The 25756-nt window shown below is 40.9% G+C and overlaps 1 protein-coding gene across 2 annotated transcripts in view; it reads right to left on the minus strand.

Moving 5' to 3' along the window:
* The window catches only part of TAFA2 (TAFA chemokine like family member 2), a 202489-nt gene that overhangs the window by 83425 nt on the left and 93308 nt on the right, over window positions 1-25756 (minus strand). The gene's annotated exons all lie outside the window — the stretch shown is intronic.

Here is a 25756-nt window from a genome sequence, read left to right on the forward strand (position 1 = left end):
AAGAAACTAGATCTATTGCTGATTGTGAGCAACAGACTAATTTCTGAATATAGTGAGAAAATGTAGATAGTATCTATGATGTGCAACATTTTGAATGCAAAGATTGCTCCCTCTCCCAACCAAGCCAAGGTCATGGATTTGATCTCAGTGCCATACAGAATTTGATATGCCAGAGAGAAGGCAGGACTATAAATGTGGACACATCTGGTACTTCAGAGACTGTAGAAGAGTATTTCAGGGGCTGAACATCCAGAAGAAAAGCTGAACGTAGCAACAGATTCCTCCATCTCCTTCCCCAAGGAACATTAATTCTATGAGTGTCACAGCACCAAAAATGATCCATATCTTAGAACTGGGAAGAACAGATGAACTGTTTCAAAGCACTTAAGGACATCAGCAACTTAAGCTCTGTACAAATAACCCCTTCCCTTTTTCACATAGCAATTAAACATTTTCCAGGAAGAAAAGTTTGGAAAGAGCATTTAGAAACAGCTGGAAATGTAGTTGCAGTCTCAGCCACTCAATAGCTTGCTCTTAGTATGAGAGCCAACATAGTTTTAGCCACATTTCACCTGTTTTAGATAAAACATTTTAAAGATTAAGTATCAAAATGTTTACAAATGTCTCACAGTTCTGGAGGGGAAATGTCAGATCCAGGAGCTGGTTCATAGCAACTTAACAAGGGTATCTGAGGGCTGCCGAATCACCCCTGCAATTGCAAGTTTCCCTTCATTCATGACAAAAGGAGTCAGAGAAACTACTGGCAGACAGATCTGCTAGTCAGAAATCTAAGGCTCGATGAGATGAAGCTCACTTATGGAGTCCTTTACTCATCCAGCATATTAAACAGCTGTTTCACACAGTTAGGACAACTACCTCCTCCTGGTAGGAGCTACAGTAATGAACTGCACATCTATGCCAGCTACTGAGATATATTTGTTTGAGAGATTTATGTCACTGTTCTTCTTCTTCTGTCATACACAGAGTTCTCTACTGAAATTATTCATGATGGACTACCCCAAGGCACTGACTCTGGAAATTGAACACCCCCACTGATATTTAGAATAGAATAGAATAGAATTAACCAGGTTGGAAGAGACCTTCGAGATCATCATGTCCAACCTATCATCCGACACCACCTAATCAACCATTTTCCAGAATATCTGAAGTCCTTAAATAGCATTAAAAGGTATTCTATGTTTGCTAGCTTTCTATTATTACTGTAAGGAGCAGAAATCACATTTCACTCAGTGAAAGCTGTGATTTCAGTATTCCAAGAGCTGGAGCACGAAGTCTACTGTGTCTCTGCACCAGCCTCAGTCTGTGTAATCAGATCAGAGAACTGCTAAAATTTCTGCAGTTTTTGCTGTCCTCTTCAGAGCCAGAAAACCACAGGCTAAATAAAGGGGCACACAATACACAGAGTTACATATTTTTTAAAGCTTTCTAAAGACCTGAAGTAAGAAATTTGCTTTTCTAATCTGAATTTAATTCCTGTTGCTTCAAAATTCCCCACTAAAAATGTTTTCAAGTGAGGGTGTTTTACGCGTATCGAGAGTTTTGTTTTCACTTGGTAACCAGATGGCAGCTCTGTGTCTGCAGTTTTGGTGTTATTTAGCTGGATTTTAGTTTTTGTTTTTAATAGGTATGGCAATCATTTAATCCTGCTACAACTATATTTCAGCATATCTAATTGCCAAGTTCACAAGAAACCGACCCATTGCTTTTCCCAAACAGATGGTTGAAGCTGTTTTTAAAACTGTAGTGAGACTTCTTTTCCAAAATGCTTGCATAGCTTTATGAAGTCAAATCATTGTTCAGTACACACACAGAAGATCAGCTCATGAGCATGTAGGCAGCTAGGGGACGAATATGCAAAGTGCTGACCACTTTGGGCCTGGAACTCTGCATTGGGACAACTTTTTTGTATCTAAAACTCCACACATGTTCTGGTATCTGTGGAACTGGGGCTGCACCTGGGATGAAAGGTGTTAATTAGCACTGCTGTCCATTTTGGACTTTATTATTTACCCTTTCATTATATATTACTTTCTCTTATTCATATTACATATGGGTAATTTAAAGCAATGCAAGTCAGAAAGGTATAGAACAAAAACTTCATTTTAAAGTTAATTCTACTTTAACTGCCAAGCTTAATATATGGGTGTTGCAAAATGAGGAGTGACCTAAAACAGTGGTGTAAAAAATAAGAGATTTACATTAACTCATTTATTGTGGCTTGGCAAGAAATACAAAAAAGCATAAAGTTATATAAATTAGAAATGCAGGTCAAAGAATCTCCCAGCACTCTCTGAAGTTCAAATCTGATTCCGAACCCAAACACAGTACTTTGCCAATCACTAATAAGTAGTATTATATAGTTGCTCTATTTTAAAAAGGATTAGAACCACCTCTTGTCAAACCACATACAGCACTAGAATATTGCCTGTTGTAGACAGGCAGAGGTTGGTCTCTTCTCCCAGGCAACCAGCACCAGAACAAGAGGACACAGTCTCAGGCTGCACAAGGGGAGGTTTAGGCTGGAGGTTAGGAAGAAATTCTTCATAAAGAGAGTGATTGCCCATTGGATGGGCTGCATGAGGAGGTGGTAGAGTCACCATCACTGGAGGTATTCAGGAGGAGACTTGATAGGGTGCTTGGTTGCATGGTTTAGTTGATTAGGTGGTGTTGGATGATAGGTTGGACACGATGATCTTGAAGGTCTCTTCCAACCTGGTTTATTCTATTCTATTCTATTCTATTCTATTCTATTCTATTCTATTCTATTCTATTCTATTCCATTCTAATATGGCTAGAGACATGAGCTGGAGCAGCCTGACTGCCCTGCCCTGATCTCAGAGCTCTGTCCCCCAACAAAGCAAGCTCCTACCACCCCACTGAGGCATGAGCAGCCCTTAGCCAAAGATACATAGAATACATAGAATACATAGAATAAACCAGGTTGGAAGAGACCTTCAAGATCATCACGTCCAACCCATCAACCAATCCAACACCACCCAAACAACTAACCCACAGCACCAAGCACCCCATCAAGTCTTCTCCTGAAAACCTCCAATGATGGCGACTCCACCACCTCCCCAGGCAGCCCATTCCAATGGGCAATCACTCTCTCTGTATAGAACTTTCTCCTAACATCTAGCCTGAACCTCCCCTGGTGCAGCCTGAGACTGTCCTCTTGTCCTGGTACTGGCCGCCTGGGAGCTGCAGCTGCAGCCTACAAGGTGCGCTCTGCTAGAAAATAACTGCCAGAAGCCAAGTGCCATGGCAACAGCTTCCTAAACCTCCCATTTCTTTGAAGGACCTGGCCCATATGTGAGAAAGCATTAAATACAATTGTTTCAAATAAATAAAATCCTGTTCATACAGAAGCCTTAAATAATGTCCACTGGTTCTTAAGAAACCACTCAGTAAGTTTGCAATGTTTCTGAGACTGTCAATCCATAACTTTTCCATTGTGCTGAGCACAGTACAAACTCCAACAGATGATGCCCAGAGAAATAAACAGGAGCTATAACAAATACTGCCCAAGTAACATGAAATCCTACCAACAACTGAACTACCAAATGAACAGGTCACCAATATTAATTGGGATCACTGAATATTGCAAAATGTTATTCCTCTGTACAGTGAAAGTCTGATTCCTTACACAGTCACACAAAGACTAGGAAATAATAATTATAATGGATTAATGAATAATATGAGAGAATGAATAGTATGTATTGTGCTATGGGAAGATAATGGTGTGCCATTAAAGAGATCAGCTATTATGCTTCCTAAATTTTAATAATGTAGTTAAGAAAGAGCAAATAGGGCAAAATGAAGCAGTGAAAGAAATGTAATGTTTTTATTCAAAATGTGAGCTTGAGGACCTTGTGTGTGTACTCCTTCACTGTTAAGTCTGATTAACAGAAAGTAATAATTTTCTGCCCAGTGCTGCTTGGTTTTGACTTATATAGGAGGTTGCATAAAATGCTTTTCAACCTCAAGATAGCTAACAAGTTAGTTATTAGAGAGCCTGCATAATTTTATAGCACAAAGTAGAGTTTATCACACATTTCATATCTAGACTGTATTGTTTAAAAAAAAAAATAAAATAATAAATTATATCCAGTCATTGCTGGGTTTGACTGACTGGAATTCAACACAGTGGGAATAAAATGCACATTCTTTTCCAAATGCAAGAAGAAAGGAACGTTCTCATTAAAATGATTTACTGATATGACTTAAAACAATTTATTTAATCTTCACCTTTTTTATGTAAATATCCTTCTACTGAGAATTTAAAAAGCATAATTTAAAATAGATTTTGTAAAGTATAATGAGGTGCTCTGTCAGATGGGGAGACAAATTAAAAGTGCAATTCACACTGTTATAGCAGCACTGCCACTGCAGAGCTACTAATCTTTTGCACAATGCTCACAGCAGAATGTACTCCGGTCTCTGTAGGGCACGTGATTATAGATTTGCAGGGAGACTGGGATTTAAATTATTCATCAATGCAGACTTCCTTTTGTAGAAAAATTAGTGTGCCACATAAATAGCAAAACTGTTAATTCTTGGCCTTTTGCAAATTAAGTGCCTGGTAATAGCATCAGTTATTACCAGTTAGTGTCCCTAGCTGTTACAATAGCAATATTCTGTCAAACGGAAAGCTGTATATGAACATAATGCTAAAGACAGAACATCCACGCAGCCAATTACATGTTCAGAATGCATTAGGTCCTGTAAATGTAAACTGCCACAACATCTGTCAGGAGATCTGAACAAATGCCAGATCACAACCACAACCTGTGCGTCCAGAGAGCAACGCTATCTTAGCTGCATCGTGTCTTCACATATGAACATCCAGAGAGAACAAGACATCAAAATAACTGCCTAAAAGAGACTTGCAACCCTCAAAACTGCCAGCTACGGATTTCAAATGAAGTGATCTGTGCTTTCAGCTGCCTGTTAACCACAGAATACTACAAGCTCATTATTTACAAAGTAAAACTCTATTTCAGTCTAAACAGTATTATTATTTCACAGAAGCAGTACCTGGCCCAGTGGGGCAGTAGAAGACGGCAGCATTGGTGACATGCCAGCTCTGTCAGCTTTTCAGTGAAGCAATATCAGAGGTTGGTTGCATCTACATTTAGGGGCCACAGAATTTCCACATCTATGGGATGGATTCTAACAACCAGTTCCCAGCAGCTTCACTGAAGATACTCATTGGGCAAAAAGTTAAGCAGACGGTTTAAATTTGGCCATTACTGCAAAACAGGCAGAGAAAATCAGTGGAAGAGCTGTACCAGTTGCTTCTTAAGTGCTTAGAATGGTTCTTTGGGCTTGTGGTATGCCATAAAAAAAGACTGTAATGCACAAAAAAAAAATAATGTAACAAATTAAAGGCTTCATAGGGAAGGAAAAAAAAAAGTTTTGACAGTTAAAAAAGCAAATATCCTTGATTTTGATGTGTAATTGAGCTCATTGCTTCTGCTTGAGGAATGAAACATTCAAAAGCAAGAATTATTATCAAAGAGGGAAATACCAACCTCAGCAAAATCTAGGTGAAATGTCAACATTTAAATTAGAGAGAAAAGAGAATCAAAGACACTACCTAAATAATTAAGTGCAAAGAAATGCATGCAGCTTGACAATGAGCCAAAATACACAATGTCCAGTTCAAAATGTGAAATCTTTCCTTCACAGCCTGAATGGAAAACAAAAATGTATCTCTGCCTAGCGTCAAATCTTCTCTAGTTACACAGAAATCGAAGTTGCCCAGGGTGTGATACAATGGAAATTAGCTTGTTACATCACGTTTCAGTTCAAAGCTCAGTTTGCAGTTTTGAGAACTCATATGACAAAACTCTGGTCCCAGAGAGCAAATTGCATTCTCATTATTGTTCTTTCAGTACCACCATAACACTGCAGTGGAGCTAGATTGGATGTGGACTAGTCCTGTGTCTAACCAATAAATCTGAACATTTTCATTTGTGTTGATTATCCTCTCCCGGGAGGCCAAAATCGCTATAACCAAAAAGCTTAGGGAACACAATCCATTCACTCCAGAAATTCAGTTAAATCTAGTCAGCCTCCTCCCCTACACTCGGAAGGACACAAAGAGTATACTCAGACTAATCAGGATTCTCCCCCATTTCTATCAATGGAGGCAGTCTGACAGATAACAATTCTTTATTTTGAACAATACAAATGCTTAAAGCTCAAGTAGATCTGTCTACAGGAGCTGAGAATACTATTTGAGACACAAACTAGACAGTTACAGAGAGAGGACTTGGTCACTTCATATACTACTTTTCTTAAATGCTTAGGTTTTAGGGGTGAAGGTAAGCATCTTCTTTCACCAGTGTGTATGAACTGGAAATTTTGAATGTGAGATTACTATTAGGGAAAATAATTTTAAACAAGATTCATGGAAATCTCTTTCACATAAACTACCTTGTAAAACTCCTATTCAAATTAACCCATCTACATGTCGATGCAGGAGACATACATGACTTCTAATGGACAAAACCCCATACAGACATGGTGGCCTGAAGCATTCCTCCTGCATGTTCCACTCATTTCAGCCTCTTATCCCTTCTTTGTTTGGAATGTGTAATTTAGATATCATTCCAGGAGAGCCTGAGAATACCATACATCAGGATAAAATAAATACTTCAATTTAACCAATGGAATTAATTCTAAACATAATCATTCCCTTTTAAAAGTCATATTCTCAATGATCACTCCTGTAATTTAAAAGCAACATAGTGAAAACCTTGGCTTGCTAAAGCAGCACTCAGCAAAAGATAATTACCTTGCCTAGTCTCACTTGTCTATCTGGAAACAGCAATCCCAGTGCTTGGGGCAGACCTGTATATTGTATGTAATGAAGCAGCCAACCTAAATACATCTCTGAGCCACTGCAGCCAGACTGCTTCTGTTACTCCAGTTAGTTCATTTAGTAGAAGATTAAGTTTCTCCACCTTGCACAAAAGAGACTGAAGGCCAAGTCCCTTGGTAAGTTTAAAGAGAGTCCAAGCACAGAGGAATTCCTCACAGATAAAAATACATCTGTCAGACTACAAATATTCCAGTTTTTCTATTACTTTCCTCAAAGAGAGGAGAGGGCTGAGCCCAGATAATTACATTGTCCTTTCAGCATAATTACCCAGCTTTGTCACTGCTTCACACATAATTAAGTAGTAATATTACTCTACAAGTAAACAATACATACATGATAACTCTGTAATGTGTGAGAAATCATTGCCTTACATATCCTTTGTTAGCTGGAGTAAAACTGTAAAACACATGTTGAATCTGAACCTATACTGTCAGATATTTTTGGTTAATTAAAATTAATTTGCTCCTCCATACAATGAACCGTTTAAAAATAATTTGCACAGTGCTAAAAGGATTCATTATTGAAGGGACTCCTATGTAATGAACAGTGTGTCTAAGTACCTGAGTCATCACAGAAAACAAGATACTGGACTCAAGACTGATGTTTGGAAACATTATTACTTGTGTGTCAGTACTGTAGAGCTGCCTGTGATGGCTTAAACCCAGTAGGAAGCTCAGCCCCATCCAACTGCTCTCTCACTCTGCCACCGGTATATAGGAAAGAGAAACAGAAAAGTTAGAAGGGAGAAAACTCATGGGTTGAGATAAAGACAGTTTATTGCTAAAGCAAAAGCTGTATGCAGAAGGGAAGTAAAATAAGGAATTCATTCACTACTTCTTATCAGCAGGCTGATGTTCAGCTGTCTTGAAGAAAGCAGAGCTCCATCACAAGTAACAGTTTATTGGAAGTAAAAATACCACAAAGCCAAATGCCCTCCCTTGGTTCTTCATTCCCCCACCGTGTACTGATGAGCACAGCGTCATAACACATGAGGTATCTCTTTGGCTGGTTATAGGTCAGCTGTGTCTCCTAGAGGAGGATGATCAGAGGGCTGGAGCTCTTCTCTTATGAGGACAGACTGAGGGAGTTGGAGCTATTCAGTCTGGAGAAGAGAAGGCTCTGAGGAGACCTTATTGTGGGCTTCCAGTATTTTAAGGGGGGCTACAAGAAAGCTGGTGAGGGAATTTTTAGGGTGTCAGGTAGTGACAGGACTAGGGGGAGTGGGGAAAAAAAAAAAACAGAAATGGGTAGATTCAGATTAGATGTTAGGAAGAAATTCTTCCCCATGAGGGTGGTGAGATCCTGGAACAGGTTGCCCAGGCAGGTGGTAGAAGCCCTATCCCTGGACGTTTTTAAGGCCAGGCTGGGTGTGGCTCTGAGCAACCTGATCTAGTGTGAGGAGTCCCTGCCCATGGCAGGGCAGTTGGAACTGGATGATCCTTGGGGTCCCTTCCAACCCTGACAATTCTACGATTCTATGATTCTTGTGCACCCTTAGGCTACTTGCTGGCAAGGTGGTGTGAGAAGCATAAAAGGTCTTGACTATGCAAGCTCTTCAGCTATAATAAAAACATTCCTGAGTTATCTGCCCTGTTTTCAGCACAATTCCAAAACCCATCTACTTACAAGGTACTATGAAGAAAATTAACACTCCTGCCCCAAAATATGCCTCCAAATACTGGTACAGTATTAGATGTTCTATGTATAAGTGCTGATGACTACATAGTATCATAGTATCATAGTATCAGTCAGGGTTGGAAGGGACCACAAGGATCATCTAGTTCCAACCCCCCTGCCATGGGCAAGGACACCCCACACTAGATCAGGCTGGCCAGAGCCTCATCCAGCCTGGGCTTAAACACTTCCAGGGATGGCGCCCCAACCACCTCCTTGGACAACCCATTCCAGGGCTTCACCACTCTCATGGTGAAGAACTTCCTCCCTGAGGTCATCTATGTTAATTTGTGAGCTTTGAGACAAGTCAGCTTTAGAACTGCTCAGTGTGGCCACTGTCCTGTACTGAAAAATCACCAACAGAGGACAAAGTTCACACAGAATGTTTCCCTTACGTTGCAGTCAGCACTGTAGGGACTTGCTGGGTCTTAATGTTGTACCAAGACCATTAGAAGTAATAATTATAAAATTCCCATTTTCTACAATTTAGTTTAAGCATTTTCAGAAATGATCTGTTTGCCTTTCAAAACAGCCTATGGGTGTGAGTTTTAGAATTTATTTATCCTATAGATGTGAGGTTTAGAATTTATTTACCAGTTGTAGAACAGGCAAAAAAAAAAAAAAACCCACCCTTCAATTTCTTTGTCTTAAACTGCTAAATTAAGTTGGTGCTCCTTAGTTGCAATGTACAAGAGTGATCGTTTCTGATTTTGTACATATTTTCAGGTTTGTTACCAGCTGTACATTTTCCATTTACATTGCCTTTTCTAGTAGCACAGCTGCTCCACGTCTCTGGCTCATATTCAGTTACTTTCTCTTCACCCTTTCTAGCTCTGCTACACCTTTCTTTTGTAGAATTAATGAATCTTGCATGCAGCATTCAAATGAGATTTGCAACATGTAATTGTAGTGGTCTGAAGTTCTGGTGTTTGTTCTCAAAACCTTACCTCTGTATTGTCAACATCTATTTCTCCTTTTCAGACATGCTGTATGAATCACATCCTGCACAGCATCAAAAGATGCATTGCCAGCAGACCCAGAGAGGTGATTCTGCCACTTTACTCTGCTCTGGTGAGACCTCACCCAGAGTACTGCACCCAGCTCTGGAGCCCTCAGTATAGGAAGGACATGGACCTGATGGTGAGGGTTCAGAGGAGGGACATGAAAATGATCAGGGGGTTGGAGCACCTCTGCTAGAAAGGCAGGCTGAAGGAACTTGGGTGGTTCACTTTAGAGAAGAGAAGGCTCCAGAGAGACCTAATAGCAGCCTTCCAGTACCTGAAGAGGGATACAAGAAGGATGGAGAGAGGCTATTTACAAAGGCCTGTGGGGGTCAATGGCTTCTTCAAACTGGAGAAGAGCAGATTTAGATTGGATGCTAGGAACAGGTTCTTTACACTACAATATACCATGAGGGTAGTGAAACACTGGAACAGGTTGCCCAGGGAGGTGGTTGGGGCCCCTTTCCTGGCAATAGTCAAGGTGAGGCTTGACAGGGCTCTGGGCAGCCTGATCTAGTTGAGGATGTCCCTGCTGACTGCAGAAGAGGCTGGACTCTGGCCTTCGAAGGTACTTTCCAACCCAGACCATTCTATGACTCTATGATTCCATTAAATATCTGCTGTGACTCTAATCTTGCTAAATTATAATAGTAATGGTAATTTTGAGGTCATTATTCTGTGAGTGTAGTTAAGATAATTTCCTCTGCATGCATCACTTGCTATTTATTGACATTGAATTTATTTGTCATTTTATTACCCAACAACTCAATATTGTACCACTAGAATCTCATCACAAACTGTTTTAAGTACTAGGCATTCCTTTGTTTTTGTTTGCAAACTGTTGCTACAATGCTCATCTCATTTTCTGAATAATTAATGAGTTTGTGAAATTCAAATTTATGAATATGAGGAACAGCACAAGCTCAGCATGGACTTCTGCAGGACTTTATTTGTAACTATGTCTCTTTTCAGATTGAAGTACACTGGCACAGAAAGTCACTTCTCATGTGTTTGAAAGAAGCCATGAGCCACCTTTCATGGGTCACATCTTCCTCTTCTAATGCTTTTATATGATTTGCAGGACTAGAACTCAAGAAGGCTGGGGAGGGACTTCTTAGGATATCAGGTAGTGATGGGACTAAGGGGAATGGAATGAAGCTGGAGGTGGGGAGATTCAGACTGGACATGAGGAAGAAGTTCTTCACCGTGAGAGTGGTGAAGCCCTGGAATGGGTTGTCCAGGGAAGTGGTTGAGGCCCCATCCCTGGAGGTGTTTAAGACCAGGCTGGATGAGGCTCTGGCCAGCCTGATCTAGTGTGAGGTGTCCCTGCCCATGGCAGGGGGGTTGGAACTAGATGATCCTTGTAGTCCCTTCCAACCCTGACTGATTCTATGCTTCTACGGAGACAGACCAGAAATCTGAACAATGCCATAATGATGTTGCCTCTGTTTTGTTCTGTATTCCTTTCCCAGCAATTCTTTTCATGTGCTGCCTTTGTGCAGCACATTGGCTATTTCTAAGTACTGAACTGACTTTTTAATGGAACTATTAGAATTCTAAGATTTCTTCCTTGAGTGGAAACAACTCATTCAGAGCCCATCATTATATATGTAGAGTTAGCTTTTTCTCCAAATGTGCATCACTAACACTGAATTTCATCTGGCACTTTATCAGTCCCTCTGTATTGTGAAATCTTTTGCAACTCAGTTAATCTGCATTTTCACTTCACAGAATAATTTAGTATCAGCACACTTTGTCACCTCTCAATTCATCTCTTTATCCAGATCATTTATGAACATCTTGAACAGACAGTCTTAGCACAGATTCTTTGGGATTCCATCAGTGATCTTTTCCTAATGAAAAAAAAAAAACACCCAAACTACTATTTCTTTTCCCATGCCATTTCATCACTTATTAGGCCAAGAAGATTTTCCCTCATGTCACTGCAGCTTGATTTTTCACTAGCTGTGATGATCTTCCTAGAAACCTCTCTTCAGAATGCAGCTGAGAAATAATTTGCAAATATTCTGTGATTTTGGTGAAAGTAAATTTATGAACTTGAATTGTTGATTTATTTTTTTTAACCAAATGAATTTTCCATGAAATTACGTAAGTTTATTCCTTTTTTAATGATCATTTTCATTTCTGTTTTCTTTTTCCTTAATTTGCTGCCTCAGAATGACCTTCTTTTACAGTTTTGTGCAGCGTGGCATTAGGGCATTTGAATAATTCACAATACAGGACCAAATACTCCTGCTAATTGCATTGTGTGCTAATAAGAATAAGAATTTTCAGTTACTCTTTTCTAATGCCCAGATTAAAATCTTTTGTCAGTTCAACATTGCCTGTTTCTTTTTTAAGATGGCCAAGTAATAGAACTACTTGGAAGTAAACTGCTGAATCACACTGACCAATGGCTGAGCTGATCAAAGTTTAACATCTGTAAGTGATTCCATCCATTTAAGAACTTTAAGAAAATACTTCACAAGAATCAATGTTTTATAGATTGGGGCAAGCAGTAAGGTAATAAAAACAAAAACATGAAGTTTGCTTATATGACAGTGGATACAGTTTTTCCCAGTGCTTTCAATTTCTACACAGTGGAATGACCAGTCTGTACACTATCATTGTTTCTAAGTCATTTACTAATAGGATGGTAGATCATAGTTGAAAACACTTTATCAAAGACAAAGGCATGTAGTGATCAAGACCCAGGACGAATGGAATGGAATGGAATGGAATGGAATGGAATGGAATAGAATAGAATAGAATAGAATAGAATAGAATAGAATAGAATAGAACAGAACAGAACAGAACAGAACAGAACAGAAGAGGTTGGAAGAGACCTTTGAGAACATCATGTCCAACGCCATCTAATCAACTAAACCATGACTCCACCACCTCCCTGGGCAGCACATTCCAATAGTTAACGACTCTCTCAGTGAAGAACTTTCTCCTCACCTCAAGTCTAAACTTCCCGTGGCACAGCTTGAGACTGTGTCCTCTTGTTCTGGTGCTGCAAGAAGAGACCAACCCCCTCCTGGCTACAACCACCATTCAGGTACTTGTAGACAGCAATAAGGTCTCCCCTGAGCCTCCTCTTCTCCAGGCTAAACAATCCCTCAGCCTCTCTCATAGGGCTTGTGCTCAAGGCCTCTCCCCAGCCTCGTTGCCCTTCTCTGGACACATTCAAGTGCCTCAATGTGCTTCTTAAACTGAAGGGCCCAGAACTGGACACAGGACTCAAGGTATGGCCTAACCAGTGCTGAGTACAGGGACACAATGACTTCCCTGCTCCTGCTGGCCGCACTATTCTTGATGCATGCCAGGATGCTACTGGCCTTCTTGGGCACACTGCAATCTGTGAATGTAAGGCTTCTTTGCAATTTTGCTTTTCACATAAGCAGCTAAAGGAGGCTGGAAACTGCAGCACTAGTTTTTATAAATAGATATAAATATGATTTGTAAAAGTGGATGCAGACATTTCTTTCAGTCACTGAAGTATCACAAAGGGAAGATAAAATGGTAGTACAACTTTACATTTCTGCTTGGTCACAGACAGCCTTTATAGCCCTAATCAATGAACAAATTGAGTTTAGTCAGCTTGCTCTCTTGCACTCTCTGTTACAAGGCAAATAACTAATTTCAGTAGTTGCTGCAAGACAGCTGCAGTTCTTGCACATAAATTCAGAACTTCTGGCAATAGAAACTGTTTTATAGTGCTTGAGTCACTACAGGTTAAACTAACTTCGTCACTCAGTCCAGAACACAGTTTTTCCAACTACAAAGGGAAGCTGGAAGAACAGTTCTGGTTAATAACATCAGTGCCCAAGTCTCCTTTTGCTTTCCTAGAGAACCATCCTTGCTTTCACACTACAGGGATTAGCTACATAGTGTCTAAATTATTAGACACTTGAAGAGGTTCAAGTGCAATTATTCACCTATTCCTCTCAAACCACCACTGAACTTAACTGCTCCATTTTCTCCCTTTAAAAAAGGAACAGTGCAGTTCAGAACACTTTAGTTCAGGGACTGAAAAAATGCCGAACAGTAATTTGCATAAGGTTTAAAAGGGTGTAGACACTGGTGGCGGGGTGGGGGGGGAGTATTTTAATGACATGGAACAGAACAGAGAGCAGACTTGCCTTTCTGTTTCTCTTGGTTTCCACAGCAAAAAAATAATTTACTTACAAGATTCTTTAAGAATTTAGTGCATTAATTCTGCCCAAAATCACACCAAAATAAACCAAGGATTTTCTTCAGTTGATTTCTCAAGGTGTAATTTTAAAAGCAGTAATAACTTTCACTGCAAATTTTGTTGCAAGCCTGCAACAAAGTCCATTTGGTTTTTAATCCAGTGTTAACTGCATTAATTCCAGGAATAAGAACAATGGTCAATAAAAGGAAAGAAAACCAAGGTCCAGCTTTGTAGCACACTGCAACCATATTTGGGTGATATCAAGGAATGGCATCTAGTGACTGTGTAAGACAACGTGCATTGCAAATTTATGAGATAACCCATGAAGCACTCATGAACTAATTCCAGAAATTTTCAATAATCAGAACTACAAATGAAAGAATTTTTAGCTGATTTTTTTTCAATCATGTTATTTTCTCAGAACAGGAATACAAAATATCCCGAATGAGATATCCCTAGAGATTGTAGTTTTGCACCTGTTTCCCTGGACACCTGTAAATCTTGGGAAGTCTCCAAATATTGCTCAAACTGCAGTAAGGTATCCTCTGCTCTGCCAAATATTTTGCAGCACACAGCCAGACACAAATCCAGTAACTATTGTTCAGCAAACCCTATCTTTGTCATGAGACAGCGCCATTTCCCTTACAGTATCCCAGCTGCTCAGCATGCAAGTCAGTTATACAACTCTCTTCCTTAATCCAGTTGTGTTAACAAGTGAGTCTCTTAGCATAGTGGAAGATCAACTGAATCTCCCAGGACAGCAGCAATAATCACATCACTTTAACATCCACTGAGCAAAGGACTTCTGCTGTGATTGTCTGGACTTAACAGCTCAATGGAAAATTATTTCCTTCCGCTATCAAACTCAGATGTCAGGGACAGAAACAAAGCAAAATACGTATTTTTATCAGCAGCCTCTCTAATTCTGCAATCCCACATTCTCATCTGAGCCAGTGCCCAAGTACTGGATTCTCTTCTCAGTGTGTGTGTATATTCATTCCAAGATCCTAAATGGTCCGTCTACCATATGAATGGTAGCAATTCTGGACAGGGTTACATTGTAGTACTAAATGGTTGAAGAGCTTTTATAGCAGTAGATGGCTTCATGATGAGCTCCATAAATGTCAAAGAAGCAGTCTGTGTTATTTTCAAATTTGGAAGTCACTGCTAATCATTCAAGATCTACACCATCATTGCCACCCAGCAGGCCATGCTTACCTCCAGCAATATGTTTTGCCTTGAATAAAACTGAGCTGACACAAACTTTCAGATACATATCTGTGTGCTCCTCTTTCACATGCTGTCACTGCTCTCTGTCACTACACTGCTTCTTTGGCCACTACAAGCAGCTGCCAAAACTACTAGAAAAGCTGTTCAATACTGGTAGTAAAGTAGTGCTTAGGACATCAGCAAGCATATCACATAGCTCCACATCTGCAATAACATTTATCCATGCTGACCAGATCCAAGTTCAAAGTAGTATTTGCTAGCAAAAAAATACATGCTTGGAATAGCAGTAAGTCAAACATACAGAATACAGAATTAACCAGGTTGGAAAAGACCTTCGAGATCAAGTCCAACCTATCACCCAACACCATCTAATCAACTAAACCATGGCACCAAGTGCCTCATCCAGGCTCTTCTTAAACACCTCCAGTGATGGTGACTCCACTACATCCCTGGGCAGCACATTCCAGTGGCCAATCACATTTCTGTGAAGAATTTCTTCCTGACATCCAGCCTAAACTTCCCCTGGAGCAGCTTGAGACTGTGTTCTCTTGTTCTGTTGGTAGTTGCCTGAGAGAAGAGACCAACTGCCACCTGGCTATAGCCTCCCTTCAGGTAGTTGTAGACAGCAATAAGGTCTCCTCTGAGCCTCCTCTTCTCCAGGCTAAGCAACCCCAGCTCCCTCAGCCTCTCCTCATAGGGCTTTTGCTCCAGACCCCTCCCCTGCTTCGTTGCCCTTCTCTGGACACGTTCCAGCAACTCAGCATCTTTCCTAAACTGAGGGGCCCAGAACTGGACACAGGACTCAAGGTGTGGCCTAACCAGTGCTGAGTACAGGGGGAGAATGACCTCCCTGCTCCTGCTGGCCATACTATTCCTGATACAGGCCAGGATGCCATTGGCCTTGTTGGCCACCTGGGCACACTGCTGGCTCATGTTCAGCCTACTGTCAACCAGTACCCCCAGGTCCCTTTCCACCTGGCTGCTCTCCAGCCACTCTGTATTTGGCACCAAATTCCAGAATTCCTATGGTTTCTCACAGACTTCCAGTTTTGCTAAGCCTCTGCCTTAGCAGGGCTATCCAGTAACAGGGTAAAGAGACTGAGATAACTTGTTATCTTGCTTTCAGTACACAAATATATGCAAGTATGGAAATTGCATAACTACTTACGAATAATCTACAGATTGAACATTGTTCACCTAAAACCCCTATACAACATGCAATAAATTAATTTAGGGGGAAAAAATCTTCTAAGTCATAAGTTATTTGCCAAATTGTTCATACTCTAGTAATCAAGGACTAATCTGTTCTTCCTCTAAATATTAAGTCAGTGGAAATCAGTGTAAATTAATCTGGAAATTGTAATACCATTGGCTCATGGCCTATATAAAAATGAAACTTGGACACTGTTTCCTGTTTCTTTATAAAGGCTGTATTACTTCATTTGATTAAGATCAAATATAAGGGAATACATACAATAAAATAAAAAGCAAAATTAAGACAAAGATCTTCTCATGCAACAAACAGTAATATTCTGCCTAAGCAGAATTCATTCCAAATGGTTTAGGCATTTGCACATCCATCACAGTATTCTAAATCTCTCTGCTCTCAGTTATTTGTTCAGACCACTTACACAGCTTAGAGAATTTAAGTATTATGCTGAAGATTTTTAGAGAAGGAATTTGAAGTGTTTGTTTTCATTTCACTTTCACTTGAAGAGACAATTTTGGAGGCTGCAGCATGACAAGCAATAACCAGTGTCTGAAGGTAGTTATTCTGTGCCTCTCCAAGAAGAAAGACCCCTGAGGCAATCGAGTATTTGCTAAAATGATGCTGAACTCTTACAAAATTATATCAGAAAATCATGTAAATGATGTAAATATGTTTTGCAGCTGGGGTTGCTTAGCCTGGAGAAGAGGAGACTCAGGGGTGACCTTATGGCTCTCTACAACTACCTGAAGGGAGGTTGTAGACAGGCGGATGTTGGTCTCTTCTCCCAGGCAACCAGCACCAGAACAAGAGGACACAGTCTCAGGCTGCACCAGGGGAGGTTTAGGCTGGAGGTTAGGAAGAAGTTCTACACAGAGAGAGTGATTGCCCATTGGAATGGGCTGCCTGGGGAGGTGGTGGAGTCACCATCATTGGAGGTGTTCAGGAGTAGACTTGATAAGGTGCTTGGTTGCATGGTTTAGTTGATTAGGTGGTGTTGGATGATAGGTTGGACATGATGTTGAAGGTCTCTTCCAGCCTGGTTTAGTCTATTTATTCTATTCTATTCTATTCTATTCTAATTTTATTCTAAACTGCAATAAGATCTCAAAATAAAGCAACAGACTCATTTGTCCCTAATTCAGGGGAGAGATTAAAAATTCACCTACAGAGATATCTCCAAAATTATGCAACCTTTAAATTAATTTTGTTTACATAAAAGAAAGAAAAAAACCCCAACATTCTGTGACACACCACTTACATTTAACAAAATGTGAAATGAGAAAACATTTACCAAATGAAGTTGATTTCAGCAACAAGCAATCTGAAGGGAACACTAATACAGTTCACAGGGAGGTAGAATACATAGAATACATAGAATAAACCAGATTGGAAGAGACCTTCAAGATCATCGCGTCCAACCCATCAACCAATCAAACACCACCCAAACAACTAACCCACGGCACCAAGCACCCCATCAAGTCTCCTCCTGAAAACCTCCAGTGATGGTGACTCCACCACCTCCCCAGGCAGCCCGTTCCAATGGGCAATCACTCTTTCTGTACAGAACTTTTTCCTAACATCCAGCCTGAACCTCCCCTGGCGCAGCCTGAGACTGTGTCCTCTTGTTCTGGTACTGGCTGCCTGGGAGAAGAGACCAACATCCATCTGTCTACAACCTCCCTTCAGGTAGTTGTAGAGAGTAATAAGGTCACCCCTCAGTCTCCTCTTCTCCAGGCTAAGCAACCCCAGCTCCCTCAGCCTCTCCTCGTAGGGCTTGTACTGCTGCTTGAGTTAATCTGGTCAACTGATCACTGAAAAATTGCATCTGGGTTCAGTGAGCACTGACACACAAGTTCACAGTTATAGCTGGGGTGTTGTTTTTTTTCCTCTGATCCATATGTAGATTTTTTAAATTAGAGAAAATTATGCTCAGGGTACACATTTGGAACATGTGCAAATAAACTACATCCTCTAGTGCAAGCCATGTCATGGCACAACCTGTTTCCTAGGACTGCTGAAAAACCTTACTAAAAAGCCCTCAAAATAAATCTAGCTTATTAGTTCATTTTCTGAATTTCAGTGCAGTAATCCATGAGTGATGAGGTCTTTTATCAAAACCAAAAAGGCTTTTGAGCTGAGAGATTTTTATGTAATAAAAAAATAAAGCCATCTTCTTCCCTAGCCTCTTGTTTTCTGAATCCAGGCCTTTAGCAAGAGCAGCTGAGGTTTCACAGGATACAGGTGCCAAAGCCCTGTAGTCACATTCCCCTGTAAAAAGAGCTGCAGATCTTCACATAGTCCACAACACCTGTAACACAGCTGCAAGAATCTCTCTTAGTTCCTTGCTGATTTTTTTGAGCAGCAAAACCTAGTGCCCACCACACTACATTGTTTTGTTTCTTTTATGACAGTGATAAGTGAGGCCTTGCAGCAGGACGACCATTCATTCTGTGCTGTTAGAGACAGCCCTTATTTGGTGCCTAATGTTCCATGACCCATAAGCATTAAGGGAACTGCTGAGAAGTATTTGATCAGGTAAAAGGTATATTTTTGAGCCACAGGCATGCAAAAGAACATATTGCAGAACAAAAATGTTTCATATAAGGAGCAGAATAGAGCACAGGCAGGTAATAAAGTACCAGAACAAAACCCCCATCTGTCTTGGAGGCAAATTCTTGCTCAGAAAAGCTACTATCCTCTTTGTGTAAAAGCCACAGAGAGTCAGTCCCAGGCACAGGAACAGCCAACCTCTCCTGGAAGCATTGTTTGACTTGAAAGTCACAACACTGATGAAGGATAGAAGTACAGAAATCATGTCATGCTTTATATTAGTCCATTAGTTCCTGGTTTCCCCTGGATTGCAAATAATCCTCTGAGAAATAGACTTTCACAAAACCAGCCACAGGGTTAATCCCCCTGCAATGCATTGGTCTGGCAGACCAGCATTACAGCACAAGGCACTCCAAACAGCAATAATGTATTAAAGCCACATCTGGTGGCATAGGGTAAAAACAGAATGGATATACAAGCACAGTTTCTCTCTTCATCCTCCATATCCCTTCCTACCATCAAAGGAAAGGTTATTGCACTCAGGCAAGGCTGAGTGAAACAAAAGACAGGAGGTATCTAGTGAAGTCTCCTGTTCAAATCTGGATCATCTCTGATCTCAGACCAGGTTGCTCAGGGCTTTATCCAGTTGTATCTTGAAAACCCTCAAGGACAGAAAGCACAACTGCTTTCTGGAGAAAATTTTTCCTCACCTGTACCTCTCCTCTTTCAATGTATGTCCATGACCACGAGCTCCCAAGGAGCCTGGCTCCATCTTCTCATGCAGGTACAGGTAAGCTGTTGTTAGGTCCTCCCACAGCCACTTTTTCACTAGGTGGTGAACAAGTCCTGGTCCCTCAAGCTATCCTTGCAAGGCAAATGCTCAAGCCTTGACCACTGTGGGGGCCCTCTGCTGAAATGTATGTCTTGGGAGGGGCCAAAAACTGGTCATAGTGAGACAAGATCCAATTAGTGCTTAGTAAGGGAGGATGATGTGTTCCCTCAGCCTACTGCTTGTGATCATCTTTGTGCAGTCCAGGAGGCTGCTGGTATCTGTACTGCCAGGACACATGGTTATCCCATGCTCAGCTACCCATCAGGACTCCAGGAGAGCCTACCCCAGCCCCTTCCTTCCCTGGGGCAGCACTGGGTTACTTCTCCTCATTCAATTAATATGGATCTATGCACCCTGTTAAAATGGGTAACTGAGACCATTACAAGGAGAAGGAAGGCGAAACTCTTGCAATAGCTGACTCCCTAACAAAATCACTCATTTTCAGCAGATCCAGAGCAATGAGAGCAGCCTCTGTGCCTGTTGGACTGGTATGGCAGCAGCCACAGTAGCAGCACCCATGGAATCAGCTCCAATTGCTGTCGCTGCACCTACTGGCTCAGGCAAACCAATGATGGGTACAGACAGCAACTTGCTTAAGGCTATCAAATGAAGTGGCAATGGTAGTCTCAACAAGCAGAGTCCAATGAGTAGCTAAGGGAGAAAGCAATCATCTTATTAGCCCTTAATCTGACAAGAGCAACACAGAGCCCATCCTGAGAACTGAACATGATTATCAATTACTCTGAAGTACCTCTGCACAATCAGGAAATACTCTAACAACTTCACAAGAAGATTAAAGTCTTTTCTTAGCCTGCAAAACAGGTAAGTACTCTTTCAGTAAGGGAAACACCTATTTTGCAAGCAGGCAAAGGCTGGCCTTGCTCATATGCTATACAAGCTCTCCATCCGGAAGCTGTGGACCAAGTTTTCCTGTGATAAATCTTCTTAACCAGTCCTATGGAGTTAGATCCTAATGTTAGATCCTGCATACACAAACAGCAGCTTGTGTCTGCTCAGCAAGCAGCAGATAAGCAGTGCATCCTTCCCATTTCTAGCAATACATGGCAACACAACCCAGCCCCTTCCCTTATGCCACTGCTCTTCCTAGCATGTCCCAGCAATAGCCCAGACCACAAGTGGCAACATGGACAAATCCATAAGGAGACAACTGCCTGTGGGCAGCAGCATAAAGAGGTGACAGCAGTACTGAGCCCACAGAGCTGATCTTCAACTGTGCAAAACAGTGCCCTGGAGAACTCATTCAACCCAGCTGCCTCTGAAACAATTTACAGGAACCCCAGATGCCTAAATTTATTTTGTTGTTGCAGCAACCATTCTCTCCAGCATCACTTGGCCCTGGCACCTCTCACATTGCTCAGTGAGGAGAGTGGAACAGCAACAAAATCCCTTATGGGAAGGGAAAATCCAAACTGTAGAGCCAAAAAGACCCTCAAAATACATTTAAATAAACAACCAAATGAGCATTTAACACCCAACCTGGAAGAAAGCAGAAAGAGAACCAAGAGCGACAGAAGCCACAGACTATTCCCCACTGAGCTTTGTTTCCTCCAAATTGGTCTCTTCTCCCAGGCAACCAGCACCAGAACAAGAGGACACAGTCTCAGGCTGCGCCAGGGGAGGTTTAGGCTGGAGGTTAGGAGGAAGTTTTACACAGAGAGAGTCATTGCCCATTGGAATGGGCTGCCGGAGGAGGTGGTGGGGTCGCCATCGCTGAGGGTGTTCAGGATGGGGCTTGACAGGGTGCTTGGTTGCATGGTTTAGTTGATTAGGTGGTGTTGGATGATAGGTTGGACACAATGATCTTGAAGGTCTGTTCCAGGTTGGTTTATTCTATTCTAAATGACAATGCCACATAATCACTGCACTACTCCAAGTGAATGTTTCCCTTTTGCTAGTGCATTGCTGTGCCAGCTGAACCTAAGTAACAGATTTCAGCAGCGAAATTTTGCTAATGTAGTGAGTTTTGCTCAAAGGTTGAAACTACACGGTATAACTCCTTACAACTGCAGTAATCATTTAATGTCTTTTATTTAATGACACCAACAGACTAGCCTATGTTAAAAGCTGGGTTTCACGAAAATGAGGCAATTTGTTGACTTGGCGAATGAGTAAGATGAAGAAGCCAAACGAGGCAATTAATTTCAAAGAACCAATCAGCGATTTAGTACCTTATAGAATTAAGACATGATAATGTAAATATAGTGTAGCTACATCTACAAGATACCATTTAATTGGTTAAATGAATCAACTAGAGAGGCAACTGTAAAAATCCAGCATTTTTCAAGTGTAGGGTGCAGGGCTCCTTTCTGGTTTGCAACGAGAAACATTATTGCTACTCTGTTCCCATTCTACTGACAAAAATGTCACTGATGTTCAATGGAAGTCAGTCAAGTCCCAGATACATATTCAATTCACCCTGCACATATTCAATTCGCCCTGCACAGTACCGAGGTTTTTGTGCCAGACCTGTACTCAGTAACTGTTCCCTATTCTTGTTTATCATGTAAGAATCCCTTTCTACATATCACAACCATGAATAAAATTTAGAGTTAGACCTGTCAAAACTCTGCACTTCCTATCCTTTTGTCTATTTTAACTTCTCACCCAGCAAAATGGATGTGCCCTGAACCAAAATATCACAATTCTGTTGAATGCTGTCATGGATTGAGTTGAGCCTGCTGCTGTTATTCACACCATGCTGCAGTCATGCCAGCTTCAAAAAGTGGAAGTGCTAACTGGAACAAAATATTATAGGGCTTGAAGTTCAGATTGCAACATGGGAGGTTTCCTGTCCCAGTTGCTACTTTGGGGTTCTGGGTTCTTGGGTGTTGGCCCTTTTATGCAGGCAATGGTCGCAGAATGGGTGGGAGTTGGGTAGCTGCTGGGTTTGGTTTTCTGGTTTATGTGGTTTTTCCCCCTGTATTTCATTGCACTTCTGCAAACAGGCTAAGCCAAGGTAATCATTGTGTTATTAGATTAATTAGATTACTAGCTAAGGTAATTATGCATTGTGATGATGACAGCTCATGTTATATTAAACTCTTACCTCTTTATGTGAACCCTGAATTTCATGTGTTACTTTTTCCCCTTTACTTTTTTTTGTTACTTTTTTTTGTTACTTTAGTGTTGGGTGAGTTTAGCCTTTGTGCTAAACCATTACAAGTGGAATGCAAATATACATGAGAAAGCACCAGAGGAAACAGCAGAAAGGATTAGAAGGATGTCTTGCTTGCACTACCAAGGACCCAAACAGCACTGAAATGCTGAGGGATGCAATGTTTCCATCATGATTGGGGTCTATGCTCTGTTAAGAACACATCACAGACAACTCTACATGTTAGGCCCCTAAACTTTAAGAAAAAGGAGGAGGATGGCAAGGTTACAACATGTCAGGTGAGCTGTTTGTCTTCTTGCAATCCCAACAGGAAGACAGGTGACAGCTCAGATACCCAAATATCAGGAAACAATGTCCAGCAAATTTGCCTACAATTTATGGTGGCTAAACTAAGCAAAGTTCCGCAACAAAAGGATCCTGCTATAGTAACTGCTAATCATGAAGGACACAAAATACCTGGGCTCAGAACACCATCAATCAACTTTAAAAAAAAAAAAAAAACCAAAACCAAACAACAAACAAACAAACAAACAAAAAACACAGAAAACCCCAACCACCAAATGCTGTTATAAGGATTCAGTACCCAGCATCCCATGTCCTTTGTCATCTTGGCAAAACCACTTTGACAGATTCTTAATGCTTTTGAGTATGTGGGGGCAAGAGTAGGAATAAGCGAAATCTGTGACAAAACAATAATGAATCAAAAGAGTGTTTGCACTTTATCTAGTCACATGCAATTTCTCTCTTCCCAAGCCAATTCATCTTTAGCAAATCCAGAACAAAGTTTTAATATCCCGCTCACAAAATTATTGACTTGAATTATTGATGCAAACCTTTCTTCAGTGGGCCAGGCACTATTCTTGTTTTTAGTATCCTGCTTTGGAGAACTTTCTCCATATTTCAGCATGAATTGGTTCTCTCCAGTGAGCCTTCTATTTTGCATCAGTCTGTAGCACAGCAGATGCAAAAATACAGATGTGATTCATGCACACAACTTCACTGTTTCCTCACTGAAATCAGACATACAATAATCAACCATTTGAGGTGACTGAAATTGCTGGCCATCCCAATCTGAGGAACATCTTTTCTATACAGAAGAAACCTGCATCCTGAACTTCTTCTTTGGCTTATGCTAGTATTGTGGGGTTTTAAGATTTGAAGGTTTCTTTATTGCTGATTAAACAGGTATTTGGCATGGTGACAGCAGCATTTGACTGATAAAGAGACTTAACAAAGATTGCTCACCAGGGATATGAGGGAAGTTTCAACACCTACTTAATACCTGTCCCTTTACTGAAGCTTGAAAGACTATAATCAGTGCAAAACAAGTCCTCTAAACATTTTAAACTTCTATTTCACGTAATCCAAACAAAAGCTTTCAGGTGATAACTCCACTCAGCACCAACCTAGCCTGGGACATAAATCAAAGCCCTAGAGATGAAAGCCTTCAAATCCTGTTACTATTTCACTAAACAATCCATTTTCCCATCCCGAGCATCCCTGGGAGTTGGAAATACCAAGGCAATAACACAACCTAGATTGAAAAACACATTTTCACACATCCTTTAGTATCCTGTACTGGCCAGCTGATTACGATTGTCTGCACGTATCAAACAGAAGGATATATCCACCCATGCAGGTTGCCATCCAACTGCAAAAAGATTACAGGAATTAATGTCAGCTATAAAAATCTCATCACTTTATTTAGTTTGAGTCTATTCTTACCATGAGCTTTGGAATGTGGCAGCTATATGTGCTGTACACAGGATGAAAAAACGCACTGCAGCATAACTACAGCTCCATGAAACTTCCCAGGAAAACTTTGCAAAGCTTTTCCTAAACAGAAAACCAACCAGTCTGTGAATTCATGTTGAATAAATAAAAACATTTTAAACAAAAGGCTCCTTCAATTTGTAACTTTAAAGATTATTGTGGCAGTTTAGGCTGGGTGCCTCCTGCTGCTGCCATACAAGATACACCTCCAGTGTCCCGAGTGTCCAGCCCAGGAGGTGGACACAGGAAGCTGCGTATTTCATACCCATAATGTCCTGCTCCCTATATATCCAGCTGCAAAGTCTCTCTCTTCCTCTTTCTTCCCTCTCTGCTCTCATGGGAGATGCTCCCTATTGGGTAACGGTGGGGAGTTATCTCAAGGTCTCTTAGGCCTGGCTAGGCTTAACCCCTAATGCCAGGAGGAGAAGGGGGAGAGGCAGTCTCAGACCTGGCCAGCTGAGACTAGCCTAGCAGTGGTGGGAAAGAGCAAGCCCTGGGGGTTTCGGGTATACCCTCAGGTGGGGAGAAAGGAACAGCTTGGAAGGCTTTTGGGTGTGCTGTAGGGCATTCTGTATGCTTTGGGATTCTTTTGTCACCGTGCTTGAAGTTTCTGTAAAATGATTACTGCTTTTCCATTTAAACTTTCCATCACTTCTGCAATCCATTTGTGTGAGTGCCATTCTTTTGCCCCTTTCAGGGGCAAGAGAGGATCTGCCTGGCCTCAAACCAGGACAAATGCATCCACAAAAATACATATTGAAAACATCCAAAAATTATTTCATGTCAAAACACAATAGTTATTTTTTTGTTCAAAACCACAATGTTTTGGGTTGCAATTCTTCCAACATGTTCTATAATTTCCATAGACCCTGTCAATCAAGAATACACCTCTTGCCAAGCATTCCCCATTCCTCTGCATAGTCCAAATTACCCACCACCCCATTACTTCTTCGTTAAAGACCTTCTGCTTCGATAATCTCAAAGAATCACAGCCATCCAATCAGTTAAAATAAAGGTAAGGACCACCCATTAATTTATGTGCCTTGTTCAAAAAAAAAGCTACTGCTTCTATTTATATTCTGTGTGCAATGCTTTAAAATACTACTAGATTATTTAAAAATTAAAGGCAAAGTCAAATATTGCAAAATAATTCCACAACTCAGAATCAGCTAACAGCCTTTCCAGTTTTCTCCTCTCTGGTTCTTTAGGACATGTTAAAGGCAAAAGGCAGTGTCATGGTTT

Source organism: Dryobates pubescens, chromosome Z, assembly GCF_014839835.1.
Source record: "Dryobates pubescens isolate bDryPub1 chromosome Z, bDryPub1.pri, whole genome shotgun sequence".
Lineage (NCBI taxonomy): Eukaryota > Metazoa > Chordata > Aves > Piciformes > Picidae > Dryobates > Dryobates pubescens.